The sequence below is a fragment of the Cupressus sempervirens genome, chromosome 10 (genome assembly GCF_028749045.1).
Source record: "Cupressus sempervirens isolate cs-2001-9-10 chromosome 10, ASM2874904v1, whole genome shotgun sequence".
Taxonomy (NCBI): Eukaryota; Viridiplantae; Streptophyta; class Pinopsida; order Cupressales; family Cupressaceae; genus Cupressus; species Cupressus sempervirens.
In genome coordinates, this window is record NC_143127.1 from 652,166,787 (window position 1) to 652,194,087 (window position 27,301).

At 32.9% G+C, this 27,301-nt stretch overlaps 1 pseudogene; it reads left to right on the forward strand.

The window, feature by feature from the left end:
- Positions 1–211: 211 nt before the first annotated feature.
- LOC149535519 (oxoglutarate-dependent flavonoid 7-O-demethylase 1-like) lies at positions 212–27,301 on the forward strand (annotated as a pseudogene).

The window sequence follows — 27,301 nt, forward strand, 5'->3', positions numbered from 1 at the left end:
GATGGACCAAAAAGTGTTCACGGTGGTGAACGAGCATGTTCTGATGGTCGAAAGTCTCAAAAAGTGGTAAGGTGCCATGTCGCCAACAGAAAACCCATGAGTTTTCCATTGGCAACATAGCACCCAAACGGAAGATCAGATCGACAGCAGGAGCGATCAGACAGTTGGGTCCCATTTGTACCTCATCTGGATAGTCAGAAAGCCCGACGCCATGGTGGTGAATCAGAGGGAGCCACATGCAAATCAAAGGACATGTCATCAGTTGGATGCTATGGAACTATGGGAATTTGACCTAAATTTTCTCATAGTGACATGGCACCTAGTCGACACATGGCCACTCCGTGGGGTCAAGTCTTGGATCTGCCAAGTTGACGCTTCAAATGGCCAGCAGGGAGGTGCCAAGTGTACATGTTAGAGCACAACATTTCACGGGCCTAGTGGTTTTTAGAGGAAATGATGTGCAGAGTACAACATGGTTCTGATCGTCAGATTGAAATAGATCTATGATGGGCACCATCGCGCTATGAGGAACTGCTCGGGAGATAACATTGGCAACATAGTGCCCTAGCACTACGTGTCCTGGTGGGGCCATATTTCCATGCAGCCAGCGCAATAAAGAGGGATAGATCTTACATGGCCATCAGATCAAGACGATTGATGGCAGGTGCCATCGCACTATGAAGAAGCTGCATGATGTATACGTTGGCGACATAGTGCCCTGATGACACATGTCTCACTGGCCCAGTCAGGATTGACGGTCGACTGGCAGTTAGTGTAACCATCATAGTTAGCGATAACAGTTCTAGGGTGGTGCGGTTAGTTCAATGATGGGAGGCCAACCACAAAGGACTTCCTAGGTGGCAAAATGAAAATAAGCGATTGGCCTGCGTGGCCCAGTTGGCTTGTGGAACTAGGTTGACTCTCTGACCCCCTACTGATTCATGAACCTAAGGGGCGAAGGTGATCGATTTTATCTTGCGATCTGATCTTCATGATCGATCCTGACCTACCAAAAATGAATGTGAAACATAGGGAGACACTCCACTATCTTAGTTGATCCATCTACATGGTCAGAGCGTAGTTATGGTGCCGTTCTATCTTCTCCAGGCTCTTTCTTAGAAGAATATCAGATTTTGGTACTCAAGACCACCAGGTCTTTGATTGGATTTTCAGGGTGAGAAGTTAGTGCTAGTAGTTGAGAAGTAAATGTAATGCAAAAAATCTTTAGTTATGCCTGAGCTATAAAGGCAATTTTGTGATCTTTTCTGAGGGGATTCCTTTTCTGATTTCTCTACTACTGCTCGCAGGTCTGCAGAGTAAAATTCCCTTTGTCTCTGAGCTGTATAACATTCTGCATCATCTCCTTCAGCCATCAATGCATATGTGCATCCATCTTGCCTCTCATTGGTGTATTGTTGAGATTTGTGGCTTGCATACTATGTCTATTTTTGGCCTATTGGATAATACATAAGTGAATCCTTTTCCTTGTGTTATTCAGTTGGTTTCCTAATTTGTATGTGGTTATTGATTGACATAAGTCTAGGTGTGTATGTCTTTTGGATGTTATCTTGGTTTTGTAGTGCATATATGGGCAGAAAAGAAGTCTGAACACTCTATTTTGGTGCATCACCTCCTTAGATTAGACTAGGTAGATTTTCTTTCATGCTCTCTCTCTCCCTTTTCCTCTCCAAGAGTAGTTAGGTGCACCCTGATAGTAAGAGGAAGCCGGCCTTCTCTTGAGACTCAACCTCGCAGTTCAAGTCCCACAGCTTGGAGGTTGTTTCCATGTTTCACTAGGTTGTCCTCACGCATAGGCCTTGGAAAAGGGTGCAAACCTAAGTGACAACAAGTATCATCAGTGGCTCTTTTTGGGGATGTATGTTTCTTCAGAATATGACAATAATCTAGTTATATTTGGAACAAAAACAAGAAAAAAGAAGTAAAATTAGCCTTATTCTAATAATGTATAAGTAATGAACTATTGAAATTAATTGGTTAATTGTGTATTGTCTTCGATGTTACATAAAATGTCATATCTTTTCTAGTTAGTGTATGCTGAGCTCACTTAGGTGATGAAGACAATTTTTTGTGTCTATAAAGAATTCTAGAGTTTTCCTAGTTTAGAAGATAGTGTCTACTAAGTTCACTCTTGTGACAAATAGAAGTTCATAGATGATTGAGTGTTAAATGAGCTCACTCGATTAATGAAGGAAAATTTGGATAGAATTAGTGTTAATCAAGCTCACTCGATTATCAAAGGAACTTTGTAAATATGAAATGTTAACCGATTTCACTTGGTTAATACAAGAAAATCATTTATGAGTTAGTCTCTACCGAGCAGGGTTAGCTAACAAAGGATTTTCTTGTTTTGGCATATTGAATGTAATAGATTTGTGTGTTGGTTCTAGCCAACTGAGGAGATGAATATTAATTATCCTAAGTTGTATTCAATTTGACTTGACAATGTGTAAGATAAATATAAGGTCAATAAGAGGATTGAAAATGTGCAATTATATAGAAGATTTAAAGATTCTCAGAGGTAGTGAATTAGAAGGATAAGAAAAATATCCTTGTGGAGTTTCAAAGATACATTCAATCAGAAAAGATCAAGCATACAAGCTAGAATTGAGATCTATGATCAGAAATTTAGTTGCATAAAAAATTAGGTCATCTCTTTGTTACTTTCTAACCATTGTGGCAGTGATCTAAATCTCTTAACATAGTTGGCTTAATAGTTATTTGTAAATCCTCTAACAAGGTGGCATTTCTAGATTAAAGTGTCTAAAGACCTCTAACAAGGCTACTCCTAACAGGGTAATTAAATCCTCTAATAGGGTCACACCTACTAGTTTGTTTTGTAATCTTTAGCAGGGTTGGCTCTTAATAGGGCTCACTTCAAAAGAGTAAAAATTAGTAACTAGTTGCAATTAGTGGTTTTTCCCAAATTGGGTTTCCAAGTTAAATCTTGGTATCACTTGTGTTCATTCTATTTCTTTCATGTGTATGCAACTAAGTTAAGCAAGGTTAATCATATAAAATATCATAATATTTACATGTTAAGCACTTACCGAGTTACAACATTTTCTAGTGTAAACCAAGTGCCTATGAGTTTACCAAGCATTAGTATTTCTAGTGAAGTTTATGTTCTATTTTAACATCTAAGGGATCTAGGATTTATTTTTGTGGTAACCAATTCACCCCTCCCCTCTCAGTTAGTCCTTGTATATTTCCAACATGAGCATGGTATATTAAAAGGAAAATTGGTTTAAGATATTGGACATGAACAAGAAACTCTTGTATGTTATCATTGATATCCTATAAAAAGAATGGGTGGTCTCTTTTTTCTTAGATATAATAAAATGACTCATCCATAAAGAATCAAATTTTCCATGTTTTCCTTTATCTTGATCTTCTACATTCTATTTTAGCACCCAATGACCAACATTAAATGTTTTATCCATTGATCTTTTATCATGAAGATATTTGACTCTTTTATGATTTTCAATGTTATGCTCTAATGTTGTTCTCTGGTTCTCATCTAATTCTTCCAATGGATTAATACTTTCATCCATAAAGGTAATATCCTCTATTTTCTCTATCTTAATGAATCTATAAATTGGTAATAGGTTATTCTTGGGAATCCTAGCTTCTTTTCCATATATAAGTTTGAATGGTGAGAATCTAGTGGCCTTTTCCCTTTTAATCTTGTCTGCCCATAATGCAAGATGTAACTTTTAATCCCAAGCCCTTTTGTTATTATCCAATATTCTAATGATGATTTTAAGTATACTCTTATTACTAGATTCATCATGGCCATTCCCTTGAGGATGATAAGGAGAAGAGGAGGAGATGGATATATTGTATTTACTACAAAAGTTCAAAAATTCCCCTGATCTAAGGTACATATCATTATCAAAAATAAATTTTTAGGAACTCCAAATCTGGTCATTATATTTTTCATTAAAAATTCTATAACAACCAAGCTAGTGGAGTGTGTAGTTGGTGTATCTTCTACCCATTTAATGAAATAATCCTTGGCAACTAGTATCCAACTATTCTCACTACATAATTTATTACAGATCTCCCTTATAAATTCAATTCCACACATTTGGAATGGTTCTTCTTCTTGCAAGGTTCTAAGGTTTAGTGAAAATTCCTGGCATGCTTCACACTTTCTAATATAAGTACATTAGTCGGTGAAAAATGTGACCAGTAATATACTACTCATAGAATCTTGTGAGTAGTTGTTTAAGAAAAAAAAAGTCCTCTATAGACCCCTTCATGTATATCTTTTAGGATTATAAGTGCTTGATCAATATCTTAGAGGCAAAAATGTAATATACCATCATTGCTTTTTGATTAAAAATCTCCTTGGTTAAGGAATTATTTTGCTGCTTGCAACTTTATAGTTCTTTTCTTATTCTCATTCAATCCCTCGTGATAATTCACACATATAATCTAATAAATAATATTAGAGTATTAAGGTAACCTTTCAATACTTTCTTGACAATATTCTTCTTTGACTTGATTTATTTGTGTTGCTTCTAAGTTAGAATCATCCATGTGCTTAGATAATCCTTGATCTCTTACTAACTTTGTTATGTGAATATTGATATTGAACTCTTGGATTTGATTAATCCATTGGAACCTTCTTCTTTTAGACTCTATCTATCTAAATATATCTTTAACTATAGCATTATGTATGTATCCTACAACATAAACACCTATGAAATATGGTCTAAAACATTTAACTATCTTTACCAAAGAATATTCTTGTTTCTCATTGATGTCATAGTTTTACTCTAAGCTTTTCAAACTTCTTCTAATAAAGGAAATTGGCTATTCATGTTTTTTCCTTTTTTGGACTATGATTGCAACAATTATATGATACAATACAAAGGCGAATATTTGAAAAAGTAATTTCTTGAAATCTGGTGTCTTAAGAACTAGACCTTCTTTTATTACTTTCATTATATTTGCAAAATCTTGTAAAGTTTCATCATCCCAAACCAAATTTTATCATTTTTTAACATCTTGGAAATGATTTTAATGATTTCTATAAAATTGGATACAAACACCCTTACAAAATTAATCTTCAAAAAATGATTGAATAGCTTTAATAGTTTTGGGAACTTTTATGTTATCAATAGCTACAACTCTATCAAGATCTAATCTTATGTTGGTCTTAGAATGGTTTTGACATTTGAGTATCAACACACTTAACCAATTTTCATATAGAAGCTAAGTACCATAGTATGTGTTGAGCCTGACAAAACTATAATAGGTACTGAGTGATCTTTAGGTGTCAAGAAATCTTTAGGTGCCGAGTGAAGATCAAGTGCTGAATGACTTCAAGTGTCGAGCATGATATAGGTGCTGAGTGATATATAGGTGCCAAGTCACAATTGATGCCAAGCAAGTCAGAATATAATAGATGTCAAGCAAACCAAAAACATACATGTATCGAGTAAGACAAAATGTAATAGGTGCTGAGCAAACCAAGATAGTATATGTGCCGAGCACCAATAATCCAGTATGTGTCAAGTAACACAGAATCAACATATGAGTTTGTGCCTTCACAAACTTAGATATAAACCATTTTTTTCGAGCCGACATAGAAGATTCTTGAAGGATAATAAGTATAAGAATGAATCTTTTACACTTCCTATACAATCAACATGTAGCCAATAAGAAAAATGTAAGGAATGAGCGGTGAATAAAGATTCAATATGGATCATAGATCCATACCTAACCCTAAGTCTTCATAATCTTTAAAAGGATGATGAAAACCCCATTGTATGTTCTTAATAGTGTATGGGAAAACTATAGTGAAATTTAGTGGGAAGTGTGAAAAACTTAGAGGAATAGAGCAACAATTGCATATCTAGTTGATCAAAACAAAGCAAGGGATACTAATAGATATTAGATCTTAGAGGATCAAGATTAGAATGAGTAGAACTAGTGCCTGAAACTAGCAATTTGAGATTGTAAGCAATTAGGTTTATGAATCTAATACTCTCTAGCAATTGTATTAGAAAAGGAAAATCTTATGTTGATAGGTTAGCTTAACAGCTAGAATGTAGATCCTTTGAAGAGGTGGATTAAATCCTTTAACAGGGTGACACTTCATGTAAAGTGTTTTAAATCCTCTAACTAGGTCACTATTGACATAGTGTAAAGCCTTTAATAGGGTAGGCCTTTCATAGGGTAGACCATCATAAGTGGTCAAACAATTATTGCTGTAGTGACTTAATGGGTATCATCCCCACCCCAGTTTTACCTTCTCATTCTGGAAGGTTTCTGGGTTACCAAACTCTGGTGTTATGTGTTGTTGATGCATATGTTTACTTTATGTTTATTTAATATGTTTACATTCATGCAGTTTACTTTCAGTTATGTGTTTCAAAGGATTTGAAAAGGTTAAAAGTTAGTTACTTCTGATTCACCCCCCCTCTTAGAAGTACTCTTCCCATTTGAATATTCCAACAATTGGTATCAAAGAAAGGTTCTCACAAGGAGAAGTCTAACAACTTAGAGAAAAGATCAGAAGATGGAAGTCCTCAAACTTGGGAAGATCATAGATAATCAAGTGATTGATGTGCACCTCGCTCTACACAAATTAGAGGAAGCCAAAGAGGAACTAAGAAAATCCTTAAAAAGAAGGAAGGATATAGCCATAGCTGAAAATGATATACACTACAAGGAGATTGATATCACACAAGTGTTTTCCAATAGAGATTCAAAAGAGTTTGATGCAACAATAGCAAAATTGATGGAGAAGAATAGAACTCAAGCAAAAGAAATCAAAATGCTCAAGCTTGAACAAGAATCACGAGCCACAATGCTTTGTGAAGTAACTGAATAGAAGAAGAAAGCCATTGAAGACAAGGTTATGCTAGAAGATGACAAAATAGATCTTACCAATAGACTAGAAGAAAAGACAATTGAGTTTGAAAGAATCTCAAAGATGTAGCTTGACACCTTAAGCCAAATGATGAATGCTCATCATGAGCTAAATATAAAGGACCTTGAGATCTCCACTCTGAAAATGCAGAATGAACAATTGTAGAATGAACTGAAAAGAGAAAAGGAGATAGTAGAGAGCTTCAACAAATCAAGTGAAGCTATCAAGCACTTTGAACAATTGCTGAAATCACCAAGATCTAGCAATGACACTTTAGGACTTGGTTTCACTAGCATTGAACAAGGAGAATCATCCAAGACTACAGAAGAAAGGAGTAACAAAGGTAAGAACACTAAACCTACTTGTCATTTCTATCATAAAAAAGGACATACTTCTAATGTATGCAGCAACAAGAATGCCCATCAGCATGATAAGCCTAAGAATACAAGCTACTGTCATAAGTGCAAGAAGCAAGGACATCAAGCACATGAATGTAGGACTAGAACTATAAGAACACCAAGATTTGATGGTCACTACTACAATTGCAAGAAATATGGACTTAGAGCTTTTGAGTGCAGGTCAAAGCCTATGTGGGTATCAAATCAGGCAACAAGAGAAGGTAACCATGGTCATCACTATAATTGGGACTATAACACTAGGTATAGTTGTCACTACTGTCAAGAATATGGACACATTCTTGAAAATTGCATAAGGACACATTTTAGAGGGAACTACAGTGATGGTTAAGTCAAACCACATGTTTTAGTTGCTTCAAGACTAGTCATATCAGCAAGATTCCAAACAAAGTCAAAAGCACCCAAGTCAAAAGTCAACAAAGGAAAAGAGAAGGTAGATATTGAACACATTAGAGGGAAAATGAACAAGACTTGGAAGAAGAAAGATGAGTGCAACACATCAAATGAAGGGATCACTTCACCCAAGAGGTCAAGTGGTCACACCTCATCCAATTAAGCATGAATAAGAGTATGAGACTGATATACATAGTTATATCATGCATCAGTCCCAAGACAAACAAGCACTACAAAGAAGAAAACAACATGAATCAAGATGCAAAGTCAAAACTTAAAAATTTAGCAAGAGTTGCCAAGCTGTCCTTAGATGTCGAGTAAAGCTATAGTGGAAGCCAAGTGAAGTGGAAATCTAGTGGAACCTGAGTGAATGAAATCCAATGGAAGCTGAGTCATGTTGAAATCTTCAAGTTCCAAGTTTATAGCTCTATGCATTATAAATTTAATGGTAGGTTTTAAGGGGTACGAGGTCAAATTTTAATCATTTTTATGCCATTCAAACATAGAGCAATGATGAGAAGAGTGCAAAAGAGATCAAAGAGAAACCTTAAAGCCTTTTGCACTGATTTGATTTTAACATCGACTCAACACAATTTTGTCCATCTAAAGGTATTCATCAAGTGTCAAGCTACACAGTTTTAAAGTTTGTTATATATTAAAACCCTAGATTAGTATAATGGCTTCTAGTTCTAATAACCCCAAAGGAAAGGAAATTCATGAGGTCTAGTTAGTCAGTAATGAGGTCAAACAACCCAAGTTTAGGCCAATCCTTGAAGTCGGCTATACAAATGACCCTGCTGGTGCACTCTCCATCATTCCACCCAAAGTTGTTATGGTACAGGATGTGAGAAAGTCTTACAACTATAAGGTAGGGGCTATAGGTGACCTTGTGGTATTCCAAGCATATGAAAAACTATGTAACAATAGAATTCTAAAGGACAAGTTCTAGATTGCAGAGAAGAAGGGTTTAACAAATGCCCCAATTTTTCCTACAATGTTCAAAATTGAATGGATCTGTATTGTCTTGAGCCAAATTCATGATGGATGTTTGTGGTTGGAAAGAAGACCTATCAAAATAACCAAGAAGATAGTACATAGGGTTATAGGTTTCACAACCCTAGATTGACCTAAGACCTTGAGAAGTGATTCAAAGGAGGCCATTGAAAGAAACACAGGGGCAAAGTGGAACAAGAGGGGTATGACCATTGATACTATAATAGATCCCCTTTTAGATTTTTTAGAGAGAGTGATTTCTCAAAAATTCTACCAATCTAGCAGATTGAATAGTGTACCATGTATAGCTGTTGATGTAGCTTACACGCTTGTAAAGAACTTGATCATACAAATGATCTAGCAAAATTGATGCTACAATAGATAAATGAGAACCTAGAAGCTATTAGAAGGCCAAAAGGACCTCAATGCAAGTTTGGTTCAGTCCTTCTCTACATATTTTTATGTCTTGGAAGAGTTTCCTTCTATTGGAAAGGTAAAATGGAGTTTAAACAAATATGCAATCACACAAATTAATGAGTACATAGAATAGATGGGTGATAATTTTGAGGCCTAAATGACAAGCTATTTTGAGAATTTCAAGAAAACCATGAAGGAAAGAATGAGGATACTAGTTTCCTTGGTAGAACAACATGTCAATGACATATGTTTTTTGGTTAACATTGACTATATCTATATCTAGGTAGCAGTTCCAAGGGTAAGATGGCTTAGACCCTTAGGTTATGAACTAGATGTGGACCAAGCATCAGCAACAATAACTGCATTGCTTGTAGAGGACATTGACAAAGCTTCCAAACCCTTTGGCATGTATGATTATTGAAGTCCAAGGTAGAAATGGATTTGAAGATAGCCTCTATAGTAAAGAAGAAGGAAAAATTGGTAAGAAAAATCAAGAAGAAGTTTAGTGTAGAAATTGAGGGTGTAGGTGAAGAAGAAGAAGAAGAAGATGAAAGTGAAGAAGAAGAACAAGGACAAGGCCCAATGAAATTGACACAAGGCTTAGGAGAAGACAAGGAGGAAGGTGCAGAGGAAGAACAAGCTGAGAAGCACCAACACAAGCTGAGCAAAAGAAGAGAAAGGCTAAAACTTAGCCTCCAGCTCAGCCCAAAGCCAAGAAGGTAACCAAGCCTGCACAAGCCAAACTAAAGACACCTGCAACAAGGGCTACCACAAGAGCATCTTCACAAAAGGCCAAGGAGGAAACAAAAGAGAAGAAGAAGGCTACTGAATAGACTGGTGAAGTGCACAAGAAAAGAAGAAAATATGGAGCACAACCAAATTTTTATGAGAAGGAGAAGATTGAGATAGAGAATATCAGCTAATTCTGGGTGGCAAGCCATCCTCCCAAATCTGCTATAGATAAAATTTGTGAAAATATCAAGAATGTAGATTTGAATTATTTGAAAAGCCTTGATTTCAATAAGATAAGTAGAGAAGAACAAAACAAAATAGAGGAATTTGTATATGCCATGATGGCTGAATTAAAAAACACACCTCTAGAGCTAGACAATACCATGCCTAGGGAATTATATGAGATAATTGAAAACAAATGGCATTATTGTCTGAAAATGGAAAAGGAGATCAAGAATCTACCTTGGCACATGTGATGCCTAACCTGATAAGAGGTAAAATAACAAAGGCTAATAAGAAACATGGTGGAAAATTTGCACCTAAATATAAGGCTTTGAGCATTTTACAAAATAAGATTGAGGATGTAGTAAATAAGTCCACAAAATTGTGGAAATCAATCTACAAGTTGACTAATGACTAGGATGAAGAAGCAAATAAGGCAGAGGCTAGTGCCAAGGAGAAGATAGAGGAAAAGAAAGTGGAAGAGAAGTAAGAAGAAGAGAAGAGGAAGAGAAAGGAGAAGAAGAAAAGAAAGAGGAAGAAGATAAGGAAAAAGGAGAGGACGAAACACAAAAGGGAGATGTAGTGGAAATAGTAGCAAGAGGAAGAGAGTGTCCAAGACACACAAATGCCACCTTCTAGCCCTCCTCATGTAACCATCACACCTATAGAAACTATAACTATAAAGGATGTTATTGACAAATCATGTCAGAACATCAATCCACTAATTGCAAAGGATCTCAAGAAGATCCTTCACTAATCAACTCTACAAGCACAATTATACACAAATAATGTATTGGTGAGTGTGGATGAGTTGAAAAAGGTAGTAGCAAAACCTATAAGAGACAAGGTGAAAACACAAGAACCAACTTCCATCTCTATAGCTACTAGTACTCAAATTTTAATGCTTCCACCACCAATTGCAATAATTGATACATCTGTAACAGTTGATACCACAGTGCAAAAGCCAAAACACATAGAGAAAACATGACAAATTGCTACATCTGATCCTACAGTATAGGTACTAGGTACTCCACACATTATTGTGATTGATCAAGGGAAAAAAAATGAGGAGAAGGAGGATAAATCAAAAGAAGAGGAGCAGGCCACAATTAAAACATTGGTAGAGTTACCTAAAATTGGCACTCCTACCGAAACTCATCAAAAGCCAAGCATCGAGATGATATCATTGCAAATCTCTACACTAGGCTCAAGCTCTACAAAGGTTGCCAAGGTACTTCACTATGGAGTCCTTGATCTAGATGAGGAGATATTCATACCTCCTTATGACTCCAAGACTATTACCATTAAATAGCTTATAGAGATGCAGGATGCATTGAATAGGAGAAAGAGGACATAAATACATAGGAAAGAGTATAAGCACAAGAAAGCATTGCATGAGATTAATGAAATATTTATGGATGACTTTAGTTTTCAGTCACCAGATGAGTCAAAGCCTATAATGGAACAATTGTCTGATATAGTTGACTAGGTGACAAGTGAAGACCAGGACACAAATGTCAAACTTATGGAGTGGTCTGAAAGAAAGTTTCAGGGAAAGGTAAATGAGAAAATATCAAGTGATATAACACTTGCACAAGTGGATTTGGCCAAGAAAATTGAGAAAGTCAAAACTATACTTGAGAATATTTTCTCTTTGTACAAAAAACTGTGTGATTTTTCCAACTTCACACAAGAGACAGGCTAGAGGATATTGAGCTTGGAGAAAATCTCAAGATTTCTAGCATGTAGCTACCCATTAATCTAGCTCAAAGTGAGAAGCATTTTGCTGAATTGCTTCACACTCAAAAGGAGTTAGCTACATTAGCAAGTGAAGAGGCCAATATAAAGACCAAATTGATGCTAATACAATTTTCCATTACCCCACATTTGGAGGTCCTCCATAAAGAGCAACCTATGAAGAGAATGTTCTAAAGAAAGATCCCAATCTTTCTACATTAGATGGGCTTGTACATCTTGCTGCAGAGGCTGCCATCCAACACAAGTCATTACAAATTGCTTTGGAGAATTGGGATGTAGCTCTAAAAATGATCATGGAGGTAAATAGTACATTTTTGGCTACATACAGTATTACTCTTAGAACCCTTTGACATTAGTGTCAAAAAGGGGGAGAAATAACAATAATGGAGATAGATATATGTATAATGTTTTGAGGAAGAAATAATAAGGAAGATATAACAAAGGGGGAGAATACTAAGTATTTTGATTACATTCTTTCATTCATTCTTTTGGAGAATAAAGGGGAAAGATTGTAGATAGCCAAAAAGGTGAGATAAGATATAAGATATATAGTGTGGGGGAGATATAATGTTTTGATGTTTTGGGGGAGAAATAAAATAAAGGGGGAGATATGAATAATACTTGCAAATCCAAACAGAATAGATAGAATAGCTTAGCACATAGGTATAGATTATAGAAACAAGGCAAGGCAAAGAGTATTAGATACATCAGCATAGGAATTTTGGTTACAAAAATGAAAAAAGGCACAAATTAGCTTAGGGGGAGTTATAAGGTATATTGTTCTTTACAAAAGTTTGAAAAAATTTATGAAATTTTGTACATATGCCGAATAGATTGGATAATGTACTCATAAGGTTAGATCAATAATGCTTAGTTAAGTGTTTTTGACACTCATGTCAAAGGAGGAGATTGTTGGTCTCAGAATGGTTTTGACATTTGAGTGTCAACACACTTAACCAATTTTCATATAGAAGCCAAGTACCATAGTATGTGCTGAGCCAGACAGAACTACAATAGGTGTCGAGTGATCTTTAGGTGCTGAGCAATCATGCCGAGTGAAGATCAAGTGTTGAATGACTTCAGGTGTCGAGAATGATATAGGTGCCAAGTGATATATAGGTGTCGAGTCATAGTTGATGCTGAACAAGTCATAATGTAATAGGTGCTGAGCAAGACAAAATGTAATAGGTGCCGAACAAACTAGGATAGTATATGTGTCGAGCACCAATAATCTAGTATGTGCCAAGTAACACAGAATCAACACATGAGTTTGTGCCTTCAAAAACTCAGATGTAAACCATTTTTTTTTGAGCTGACATAGAAGAATCTTGAAAGATAATAAAAATAAGAATGAATCTTTTACACTTCCTATACAATCAACATGCAACCAATAAGAAAAATGGAAAAGACATGCAACCAATAAGAAAAGTGCAAGGAATAAGTAGGAAATAAAAATTCAATATGGATCATAGATCCATACCTAACCCTAAGTCTTTGTAATCTTTAAAAGGAGGATGAAAACCCATTGTATGCATGGAAGAGAGTAGTGTATGGGAAAACTATAGTGAAATTTAGTGGGAAGTGTGAAAGACTTAGAGGAACAGAGTAGCAATTGCATATCCAGTTGATCAAAACAAAGCAAGGGATACTAATAGATATCAGATCTCAGAGGATCAAGATCAGAATGAGCAAAACTAGTGCCTGAAATCAACAATTTGAGATTGTAAGAAATCAGGCTAATGAATATAATACTCTCTAGAAATGTATTAGAAAAGGAAAATCCTATGTTGATAAGGGTGACACTTCATGTAAATTGTTTTAAATCCTCTAACTAGGTCACTATTGACATAGTGTAAAGCCTTTAATAGGGCAGGCCTTTCATAGGGCAGACCATCAGAAATGGTCAAACAATTATTGTTGTAGTGATTTTGTGGGTATCATCACCACCCCAATTTTACCTTCTCATTTTGGAGGGTTTCTGGGTTACCAAATTCTGGTGTTATGTGTTGTTGATGCATATGTTTACTTTATGTTTATTTAATATGTTTACATACATGTAGTTTACTTTTATTTATGTGTTTCAAAGGATTTGAAAAGCTTAAAAGTTAGTTACTTCTGATTCATCCCCCCCTCTCAGAAGTAGTCTTCCCATTTGAATATTCCAACATCTTACACTTTATTTTGAAACAATATGTCCCAATAAATTTCCTTCTATGACTCGAAGATGACACTTTTTTGGATTAAGTGATGTCTCATATTCAATGGCTTTTGTAAAGATTTTTTCCAAATGATTACAATGATCTTTTTCTTTCTTTGAATAGGTTGTAAGGTTATCTTGATAAACCACCAAGATGTGATTGATAAATCCTTCAAATGTGACATCCATCACTCTTTGAAAAGTTTCTCCAATATTTGTCAATCCAAATGACATTCTAAGACAGACATATGTTCCCCATAGGGTAGTAAATGTCATTTTGTATTGTTATGTTTCCTTTATTTTCACTTGGTTGTAGCCACAAAAACCATACATCATAGAGAAGAGTTCATTTCCTATAATCTTCTGCAATAAAGCCTTAATGTTTGGAAAAGCATAATTATCCTTTAATGATGATATATTTAGATTTCCAAAATCAATACAGAATATTATATCTCCATTCTTCTTTTTAATAGAAACCAAATTAGAAATCCTTGTGGAATATCTAATGGGTTTGATTATACCAACATCCATCATTTTAATCAATTCTTCTTTTGGTGTAGGGGCTAACATGGGGTTTATTGATCTTTTCTTCTACTCAAAAGGCTTGGCATCTAGTTTCAAAAGTATTACATTTTGGAAAAAATCATCTCTATGTTCCTTTAAAGCATCACATGAACAAGCAAAAACATTCCTAAATTTCCTTAATAAATTAATTAATTATAACCTTATTATATTTTATGATTTTTACCAATAAAAACTTCCCTGGAGGAATGATCATTCCCAAGATTAACTTTCTAAATCTTTCCCTACATAGCAATAGGGGTGTCAGTTTTGAGTTTTTCATGGTTATCAAATATATGCTGCAAATCCATTAATCCTTGTGGTATCTTGTAAGACTTAAGTTGTACAATCTCCTCTCCAAAAATAATATACTTTCCATCTTGATTTTCAACAAGGGCACCCCAATCAATACCAACATCTTCATAATCTTCCTCACATGTCAAGGATTGCACTAAATCTTTGTCATCTTTGAAAACTTGTCAGTTATGTATATTATTAAGAACAAACAGTCTATTTGTCATTTCAACTTGTACAACTTCTTGTAATGAGCTATTAATTTGTTTGGTGCCTAAATTAGCCATCATATTAGCTAAAAAATATTATTTCTACCAATCCAATTAATTAAAAATACATAAAAACTCTAGTAAATCCCATAAATAATTTATGTATCTTTTAACCTTGAATTTAATATCATAAATGTATCTTTAATCTGATATATAAATAATTCAAGATCTCCAAATAATGAATGCAACTTTATTTTATCAATTTTTTCCATATTGAGTCCTCTGATTAGAGCCTCATATTAATTTTTTTTATTTTCACATTCAAAGATCAACAAAAAAGAGTAGCTAAACATTTTACCTGATGATGATGTAAGGATTATTCCAACACCTTTACCTTCCTTACTACAGGCTCCATCAAAATGCAGTTTCCATATTTTGTTGTTCTCTTCCTTTATAGGAACCTCATCAATATCTTCTATAATTTGTATGGGTTTATTTATACTTACATGGAAGTTATCAATATTTGTTTGGTAGAAGTTGATTTTAATGTTAGGATGAAATATTTCAATGAGGTAATCAAATATCGATTCTTTATCAATTATAATGTTTTGGCCATTTATTGGAATAGTTGTATATGAAAAATCCAATTGTATACTTTCTCCAACTTAACTTGACCATTGTCTTGAAAGTAACATGATATAACAAGAAGAAACCTCCATGACAATTATATATGTCTTATGGGATACATCAGGACAAGTGAGGAATCTAAAATTAACAATATTCATTATGCCAACCATAGAAACTGACCTATTTTCCATGGTATAATACTTCCCATAAGGAATATCTACTTTCAATCCTAATTCTTTTATAACATCTGCTGGCATTATATACATAGCTAATCCTAAATCCACCATGCAATTTCTCACCATTATTATTAATCAACTGAGTTAAAAAAATAGGGTCTACCTATGGGGCACTCTCATTAGTAATTGTCCCAAGATAAATAAATGATGTTTCCTCAATATTATGATCTTTGATATACCCTTATTTGTTAGTTTCAAACAAGATACTTAAAACCTCTCTTCCATATTTAGGAATTTTAACAATTTCTAAAATGGAACTAAAACTTTTAATTGTGATAAAACATTAGAAATCAATGAGATGTTATTTACCAATTTCTTACCTATTGAAGGATGAGTTACCTTGGAGTTGACATGTTTTTGATCCTTGGACATCACCTTCTCTTTATCTTTGTTAAGTAAAGTGGGCAGTTCATCATTTTTTCTCATATACGGATTTATAGTTCTCTTTCTTAATTTGTAATTACTCCTTGCTTGTTCAATTGATGCAATCATATGAGCCCTTCTTTCTTCTTTAGTTTATAGCCTCATTATAGGCTTTTCATCATTATCAAAAAAAAATTGTTGGGTATATTGTTGTCATATTCTCTTTGTGTGGACACTTGGAATGTATTCTTCTTCAAAAGATTCATCTTCTCCCCAAAAGGGTTTAGATGATACAAAAATTTACTATTTATTGATCATCCCTTGGGTGAGTTTTTTCTTCTAATATTTTTCTTAACACTAAAAATATCTTTGACATATGAGGTAGCTTGCAAGCTTCACACCAAGGACCATTCTCAACATAGTTGTTATTCTTCTTTAGAGGATTAGGAGCTTCATTGTTCCTTATTGGTTTTCCATATTTCCAAGATGTGTTATAAGACATATCTCACAATCTATATCTATCTGCTTTCTAGTAAAGTTTAACTCATTCCTATTAAACCTTATTCCTTCATTCTTATTATATCTGATATGAAGATCCTTAATCACACCCAAAAGTTTTTCAATCTTATCTTCATCTTTATTCTTCTTAGGGTCTTTGGGATAATCTTGGGTCATCTCTCTTACCAAATTTACTAGCATCCTTTTGTATTATTCTTAATTTTTATTGAAAGCTTAAAGGCTTCTTCTAAAGTTCGTGGTCTATGTGACCTTATCTCATAGCAAGTCTTACTTTCAAAAGAAATCAAGTAAAATTTTATATGGAATGAATCAAGAAGTGTGATATCTTATGATATTCTGCTTAGAACTTTATCAAACCTTTTATTGAATTCAAAAACTAACTCTAAAATTTTTCTTGATATTAGATAATTCATGTGAGGCAAAGGAGGTATCAATATGATTTCAAAAATTCTTCAAGGAACAAGTAAACAAATTCTTGCCAACTTGATATAGATTTATTAGGAAGTCCTCTGTACCATTCTATAGCATCATTGGTCAATGATTGGACAAAAAATTTCATAAATACATCTTCATTATGGTCTTTGAATTCTTTAAAAATATTCTTTGAGATTAATCACATTTTTTTCAACATATTGATTCTCTTCTCTAGTAATTTTTTTTTATAGAAGTTCTCAAATCATTTGATACAGAGTTTGGCTAACCCACTATGCCAGTAAAATCTAATTGTTTATACCTTTTAATTATCATTGGACACTTGTTTCTTGATTTTCATGATGTTCAAGTTTTGTCTTCTTTGATTATTTACCATATTATTTTGATTATTAGTACAATTATTTCTCCAATCACCATTAGTATTATCCTTCTGATTCTTACTTTGATTAGGTACATTATTTCTCTCATGGCCCATCTCTTTGCTTTTATTATACAAAGGATTTTTATGTATAGTATTAAATGAATAATTTTCATTTTTTTGAGGAGTGTATTTAGATGAATCACCTTTTTCATTGCTTTCCTTTTTTCTAGTCCGGTATGGATCAATGATCTTATCTTTTTTGAGGTCTACTCTACTTGCTGAGAACCTTTCTTAGGGTTTTGGTTCTTTTCTTGGGTATAATTTTGAAAAGATCATATGAGTTTTTAATTTTTTTTATTAATCTCATCTTCATAATTATTTCCTTCCTCATTAGTCTCATTCTCCACTTGATGGGCTTCATGTTGTTCCTAATTAAGAAATAAAATTATATTATGAAATGGTTTTTCCTCCCCTTGTTCACCATTATTAGCTTTATTATTGGCATGAAATTCTCTTTCTCTATTAAGAAAATTATTATACTTAGTGAATGACATATCTACAATTTGTTTATATTTTTTGTTCCTCATATTGGGAGTGTATTCAAGATATTTTATTTCAAAATGAAATGATTTTCCTCCCAACATATATTTTAGGGATAAATGTCTATTAGTTACCTTCTTTTCATCTACAAGTATTTGATAATCATGAACACATATATTCAAATATTATGAATAGAGTCACCACCTCTTCTCAAAGGAATGTTCACTAGATCTTCTAGATTCCTCTCTCCAACAAGGTGAAAAAATTACATTCTCTAGTCTACAAAAATGAAATCCTGTGTAACTTCACAATTTGAATTGTGAAAAATTTCCCCAGTAGAGTCACTAATTTTTTGTTTCCCAAAATTATTGGTTGAATTCCTATGATACTTTCCCACTTGATGTTGGAAATTTCAACACAATATTGGTCAACTTCAAAGATTGAAACCTAATAATTTAATCTCCACACTTTGGGCTCTATGGACCTATGTAGGTGCACTTTTTGCCAACTCTCTAGGGTAGGTTGAGGCTTGCTTTTATAGACTTTATAACTAATACTCTTGAGTTTGAAAATTTGTTCTCAAGAAGAAATCAAATACATGAATACTTTGAATGTGTATAAAGGTCAACAAGTAATGGAGTGTAATAGAGTATGTGTATGTTGTGCGCAGATGAATATGACAAATAATATCACCTTCCACAAAACTATACTTATCTCTAGAAAAAAAAAATACCATTCCTTTTTTGTTGGGTCAATAAAGTCAATTTTAATACTTAGTGTAAATATTATACTACCCAGAGAGAAGCACAATACCATCAATTACAACACAAAGAAGTTGAAGTCATAAAACCCTAGCTAATTATATTTAACTTGAAAAGATGAAGACCAATAACACAAAACATACACAACCATATGAGTTTTTCTTATTTGAGAGTTTTCCTCAATTTGACTCTATCAACAGTGATATTAATCCAAGAGGATGATTCATATATAGAAATTTTGATGATCAATTCTTAGACTTTAGAATATAAATATAGTATTTTCAATAATTCTAAAAAGATGACTACAATTAGGCTATGACTGGTTGCAATATCTATCCTATGCTACATACACATACATTTATCAATGTTTCTTTTCTATGTCTCACTATATCCATCCTAGGGTTTAGGTAGCCTTTCTTATAGAGAATGAAAGGGTATGAAAAGCTTTAGACCTTTACAAAAAGAAACTAACTAATAACTAATTGCAACCATTCACCAAAATTTACAATAAAAAAACTTTAAAATTTCAAGAAAATATAATTGTTGTATCATGTCAAGAATATATCAAAGTTATGTTTCCCTTGAAGATCTTGAAACTTTGTAAGAAAAGAACGAACCTCAACCTTGTCCTCCTCGGTCTCCAATTTATGGTTGTCACTAGAAAAGCTTGCATAATTGGTTCACAATTCCTTGACAACAATGAACATGCTATTGATAACATCTAACTATCCTTCTTGGGTCAAATTCAAATCTAGTTGCATAATAAGTGTTGATCCATCCTCTGCATTAGAAGCTAGAATTAGTAATCCTATGGTTGCATGTCTTTGAAACCTCCAAAAAAAACATAAATATTGTACAACAAGAATGCTGTTAATCATGACCTCATGTTATCCTTTTAACAACTATAAAAAATGAATTAACTTCAACCATCCCTCCACATGCACCAACATTAAGTTATTGTCACATATAATTTAGTGCAAATTCAAGACCAACAAATATACATAGCTATCTCACACAATTTTCTCGTCATGAGGTTGAAGAAATAATATGCATATTTTCCTTTAACATTGACTTTCGTAATTATAGCCTTGAAGAAATTTCCCCTTTGAGAAATCAAAAAATTGAGGTAACATTATCTCATGACTCAAGAAATCACAAAATTAAGCTATCAATATATCATCAACTACAAAATTGTGAAATCAAATAAGTAAGATTGTTCCTTGTGCAAAATTACAAAATCATATAATCATAATTCAATGCTTAGAAAAATCATGAAATCAAAGGGAGAAGATGTTGTCATCTTTGAAATTCCAAAATTGGGGACCTTTTTATATCACTTGTCCAAAATTGTCGATTTTGGAATTTCAATGTCTTATCAATGTTGTACTTCCAAAATAGCAAAAAATTGTTATTACACAATCCTACTTAATTTGAGACTCCAAAATCAGAAATGGCTCACCTTGAACAAAAACTTCTAGAGTACCATCAAATTTTGAATAATGTATTATATTTTTGTACTATAAAATTATCAAATATATTATTATATAATCACCATTATAGGTAATGTGATCATATTTCCACAATCCATCATAGTTATGTAAATCAGTTTCTGGATTAGATTGTGTGGAGATTTTTACCATCAATGTTTCGAATCACACTATGTGATCCATCATCAGGATGAGAGAGCAAGAGATGTCACTTACTTTATTTAACATCTCTTGCTCTCTCATCCTGATGATGGAACACGTAGTGTGATTCGAAACGTTGATGGTAAAAATCTCCACACAATCTAATCCAGAAACTGATTTACACAACCATTATAGTTTATAAATCTTCATATTTTAAAAAACTAGTATAAAATTATTATTACAATTTTAATAGATTTAATAATTAAATTAAATTAGAAAATAAAGATCAAATGTAATATAATTTATTCAATATAATTAATATAAAGCTATTAAGTTTCATGTTCTAATGACTTTGTATATTACTTTATTACTATACTTTTATTTAAGTCTCCTTGTACAAGTATTTTAGACTAGCACTAAGAATACTTCCACACTCACATTCATTTGTAATAGTTAGGGACAATACAAACCAATTTAGGGAATGCGGGATTCACCACAAACCCCTCAAAAAATTACAATCATAAAAATAGAGTATGAGTTAAAACATATTTAATAAGATATAATATATCACAAACCCACAAATCAATATATACGACTTTAATTGATTCATCCAATTAAAAGATACAAAAACAATATGTACAAATTATAAAGTTAAAAATTTGGCATGTATATTTTTAGAAATATAATATTTATAATAAATTATCAAATATAATTAATTTTAATTAGTTAATAGAAATTAACATGAGTAATTTATAAATGATACAATATTACATTGCCTAGAGGAAAGTACTAATACGAAATTATAATTTATTTGTTAAATTGACTTGTTTAGGAAATTATTATAGGAAAGTTATAATAGAATTATAATAATTAATTTGAAATATGAAAATATTTGAAGTAACATAATAATTGTCAATTTATTTAAAGATGTTTAAGATAGAAAAAATAATATTTTATGTGTATAATCACTCTATCTTGACTTCTAAAATTTAGAACATTTGCTTACAACATTAAGTTTCCAATTTTTGTGTTAACTTATATATTAGATCACTTTCTCAATCTATAAATTCAAAGAGTTATGATATTGAGTGTGTCATTTATAATATAAAAAGACATTTGAATTAGGTAGAATGTTATGAGCTCTAGACTTTATGCATCCATCTTTCCTGTCATGATTTCTTTTCTAACAACTAAAACAACATTTTTTGCTTTTTAGTATCGAGTGAGATAAACTTACTACTTTCATATTACAATGTTTTTTATTTGTATCTATTATAAGAATTATGCTAAAACAAAATAAATAAAAATAATATAGTTATAAAAAATTCTATGTTTAATGCATGTAGTTATATTAAATTATTATTATTATAGAAAGGTTTACTTCTTTCAAATTTTACTACTTGCACTCATATTATTAGAAGAAAGAATAAAATTGCAAAAAAGTAAAAGTAAATGCAAAATTATAAAATTTACAAATTTAACTAATCTAAAATGTAAAAATTTTCTACTCTATACTTGTATAATATTTATATTATTTATGTATACTGGTCTAAATAGAATCTTAATGCGATAGTCTTTCGCCTCTTGTCAAGAGATCAACAAAGATAAATTAGACATATTCTTCTTTGAGATCCAACCAAGTGTGGAAGATTAGTTTTGTGATATTTTAAACTTCAATAAGGGATCTCTTCCTTGTAAATACTTGGGGTTACCTTTAAAATCTGGTACTCAATCAACCAAATTATGGGATCCTATATTTGAGAAGCTTCAAAAAAGTGTGACAGGATGGAAAGGCAAATGGATCTCATCTATAGGTAGAGTTACTTTAGTTCAATCAGTCTTATCAAGGAAAACTTTGTATCAACTTTCTTGTCTGGACTTGCTAGGCAGTAAACTAAATGAAATTAATAGGCTTCTTAGGAATAATTTTTGGTAAGGGTTGGATGAGAAGATAAAGTCCCATGTTGTAGCTTGGGATCAAATTTGTAAACCAAAAGAGAAAGGTGGGGTTGATATCAAGAATATCAAATTACAAGAGAAGACTTTAGGAGCCTAGCTAGCATGGAGAATGCTAAGGTTCCTAAACCTAAAATGTGTTAAGATCCTCTACCAAAAATACCTTTCCTCTCTATTTCCATCTAATCTATTTAGAGAGGCCAATCCCCCTAAAGGCTCAAAAATTTAGAATTTATTTCTTAAATAATTTATTTCTTAAATGTAGATTTGTCATTCAAAATAAGTTAACTTGGGATTTAGGGAATGAAGAGGATGCACATTTTTGGAATGACTCTTGGGGTGGTTATAAAAACTTAGAAAAATATCCTTCTCTCCACCATTCAATGGGTCCTTTAGAGTTCAAGCTTGGTCCTAGATTTAAGGATTATGTGGTTTTCAAACAAGAAGTCTTATAAGGCATTAGAAAAACTTGGATGAGGATGACATTCCTTGAAGTGAGAAGGACTTTCTGAAGAATTTTCTATCCTCTACAAAAATTTCTTTTTGTAGAGGTAAAGATTTCCTTATTTAGTATGTATGCAATAGTGGTTTTTATAATTCTAGGATGATTTATAATCTTCTAGAATACTCTCTAGGGTTCTCTAAGATTCATCTTCCCATTTGATCTTCACTAGGATAAATTTTGTCTTCCCAAGGTAGGAGTGTTTAAACTTGGATTTTTATCCACAATAGATAACTAAAAACATATAGGTTTAGGAGAATGGGCTACCAAGGTCCTAGTAGATGCCCCCTTTGTGAATTTGAAGAAGAATCGATATATCACCTTTTTCTTAATTCTCCTTTCTTGAAATACTATTGGAAATGGTTGTGTTCTAAGTTATGGTGAAGTTTATGATCTCTAAGCCTATATTGTCAATTAGTGTCCAAACACTTAGTCATTTACAAGGTCATCACTATGACTGAGCTATCTAGTAAAGGTCAAGCATCAATACTTGTATCACACACAATAATGATTGTTGAGTATTTAGTTGTGACCAAGAATATGAATGAGCTAAGAAATATAGTTGATACTGAGCATGCTGACAAGTTACTAAGTGAGAAGAAATTAGGTATATAGAAGCTGCGTAACAACATGAAGAAGTATATATGACCAAGGGTCAGAACATTCAAGTGCTGAGTAGTTCAGTTTTGACCTAAGTTTGTAATGACACAAAGACATATGTAAACCATTTTGGCCAAATTTTCTATGATATATAATATTTATCTAGATCCATATAAGGAGTTGATCACAGGTCATTATAGAAGGTAATAATCCCAAGCTGTACAATTCAACCAATTAGAAAATGGGATAGAAATGACAAAAGAAAATGAATTGTGAGTCATTGATCAAGATCTAGAACCTTCATAGAACATCTATTTAAGGGGGATTCTAACCCTAGAATTGTGTGTATGTATTGAGAAGGAGGAAAAGTATCCTTATGTGCAAGTGAAGAAGTAAAGATGAAGTTTTGAAGACAATAGATAGAGAGTAATCAATGCAGTTAAGGATTGAACAAAGTTATTAGATTAGGAGATCAGATTAGAGAAGCAATAAAGAGGAGACCCAAGATTAGCTTATAGAGAAAATTGAGGGTCAAGTATTGAATCAGTTATTGTTAATTGAGATAGGGTCAATCTCTTAACACATTGGTCCAAATAGACCTATGTAAACCTTTGAAAAAATTTCTTACTTCACTATGAGTGGAAAATCCTTTAACAAGGTAAGACCTAATAGTCTCTTAAGCTTTTAACAGGGTCGACCCCTCATAGCGTAGATTATATTTTGTGATAAAAATTATAACCACACTAGTACATTTGACCTCATTTTTTGACCAAAATTTTTGACCATCTATTAAAATGTTTTAGATTGGTCAGAATATGGAAGGAAAAGTATTTAAAAAAAAAATCCATGCCCGTGTTGGTCAAAATTTTAACCAGCACGAGCTTAACATGTTCAATGAAAAAGGGTTTCACAGAGCCTACGCCAAAGCTACACAAGCATTCGCTTTGATTTTCACAAAGCGCGAGAACTGTAGGAGTGAAGGAATGGAGCTTGATTACACCCATAATCAATTTGGGATTTGATCCTTTTATTAATGTGCTTTCTTCGAAGATCTATCAAATCCCCAGCCTGTTTCTGCTACAAAGGGATAGACAAATGCATACTCGAGAAGCTATAATGGAAGCCGAGCACACTTCTCAAATTTCTAAGAGCTAAGTATTTTCTATCATTAATTTAATCTTAGGGAGCTTGCATGTTTTATCTCTGTGTTGAAATAGGTTTTTTTAACCTTCATTGTTTTTAAGAACAGATCTAGATATGATGATTATTTTCTCTTTAATTTAATTAAAACATCAATTCATGCATGGGCACGCCTACTGCTATAGCTACTTTGGATTTCTAAGAAAGAAAAAAAAGAAGCCAAAGGTGGATGACCATTATTTTGGCAAGCATGTGTCACAGGAATATTTGCTCAATTATACTTCAGATAGATCCTTGGTAACGGGGTGGATGCAAAATGATTTAAGAACAAATGGAATACAACCACTATTGAGGGGATCAAAGTCAATGCTAGCTGGTTTTGATGGAATTTACTTTCAGGAGACTCCTGTCAAGGAAACTTAAATAGTTGTTTGATCTGAGGTATGTTGTATTTTTTATCCATTGGGTGCTTCCAGAGTGCATCTTTGTGTAGTATTATATTGGAGAATCCAAAGCATGTTAATAGTGAATCTATCTATATGAACTAGGAGTTGGAAATCCTACTCTGAATTGATGGGTTTTTCGTAGCATCAACCATTTATGTCTATTGGAATTGTAAATGCATTTGAAGACATGTTTTCAATGCACATTGGATTTTTAGAGTCATGGATGCTTTAGTTTATGCAATTTTCAAAGTTTTGTTTGAGCCATATATTCATCAAATGTTGATTTTTTTAGAATTCTCAAAGGGATCATTTAATTTGTGCATATTTCTATTTGAAGGGCTTTCTTTTTGAGTTCTCTTTTGTGGAAGAAACTCTATAAGTGCATTTTAATGGAAGAAACCTGATAACTATTTTTCCACCTTCACATGATTTTTATTATTATTAAATAAATGCCTTTTTAAAAAACAATATATTTTTTCAGTTGAAGGAACTGCATTTTAAGTCTAAGGTAAGATAGAGTCTAGTCACTGCTTACTATCAATGATGTTGAAGTTATAGATTTATGAAAGGAAGGTTTATTTAACTTTTAGTTAGGCTACATTTCAAATCTTATGAAAAAATATTAGCCATATTTCAAAGTTATGCTAATATTTCAAAGAATATTAGCCATATGATCATCAAATCTTTGTAAGTCTTTTTTATTTTGAAGATTGTATTAAAATGCAAGAGAAAACCATATGGGAATTTATAAGATCATCCAAAAAACTCAAATCACAATAGAAAGAACCTAATAGTAGAAACTATCTAGATTGGAAAGGGGCTTGCCAGATTCAAACCTCAAAGTGAACATCCAAGATACAATTATGATCTGCAACACCAACCTACCTTTCACATAAAACAAAAGAGAGAACCAATAGCAATACATGCTATTCCACCAATCAAGTACACAATATGATTCATTGATTATATTGAGAAATTAGATGTTACAGTATGTAAGAGATACTTTTCTTGTATAAGCAAGGCAACACCCAAAATTATAATAGATCATGGCATGTGTGTTACTCCTATGACATGTGACCACTAACATAAAAAATATTAAACATGTTGGCCTCAAGAAGTAATGAAAAACAATAAGATTCACTTGTTTCTTCTAGATTTTTTGTCATTCACAAGTGAATTATATCACACACTCTGGAAATTTGACAACATTAAAAGATAAGATCTTATGGCAACTAAGACTTCTAGCAAGATTCCTAGGGCCTAAATAATTTTAACATGTATGATAAGTCTTGGATGTCTACATATGTATGAGCATTCTTACACCTTTTAGCAAGGAGTAGGCTAGGTAGGTATGGTCATACATGTGAGAGCATGAGGAGGTAGGGACACTTGTCAAGTGATGGAGAGTGGAAATTTTGATCCTCATAGATGGATTTAATCAATTGGATTAGATGGACAAGGATCATGGGTTAAAGGTGTGTCGAAAGATTTTATTGATCTTCCTTTGGAAGAAAAAATAAGATAGTGCCTAGTAAGACTCAGTACTCTTATGCTTGAAGGCTACAGTCACTTCTTTGACATATCCGATGATACAATCTTGGATTGGGTCGATGCCCTTGTTCATTTTATCTCCCCACCCTCTATAAAGGTAGCTAAACATTGGCCAAAAAAACCCCTCTCATACACTTAAGTAAATTTAATTACAACATTCATAAGTAATTTCTAATTTGGAGTATAAATTGATGTTGATTGACTGGTGGTGGACAATGAAGGGAAACCTATGAAAAATATGGAGAAGAGGTACTCAATCTTACAAATACGTTTCTTGGTATGCTTTCTAAGGTTTTGGGGTTGGATATTGATTATGTTCAAACCCTTATCAAGGAACCATTGCATCAGCTCAGAATCAATTATTATCCTCCTTGCCCTCAGCCAAATTTGGTGAATGGACTGAGACCCCATTCAGATGGGAGTGTGATCACTGCCCTGCTAGATGATCAAGTTGAGGGTCTTCAAGTTAAGAAAGATGGATAATGGTTTATTGTATCCCCTATTCTTGGATCACTCATTGTCAACATTAGTGATCCCTTGTAG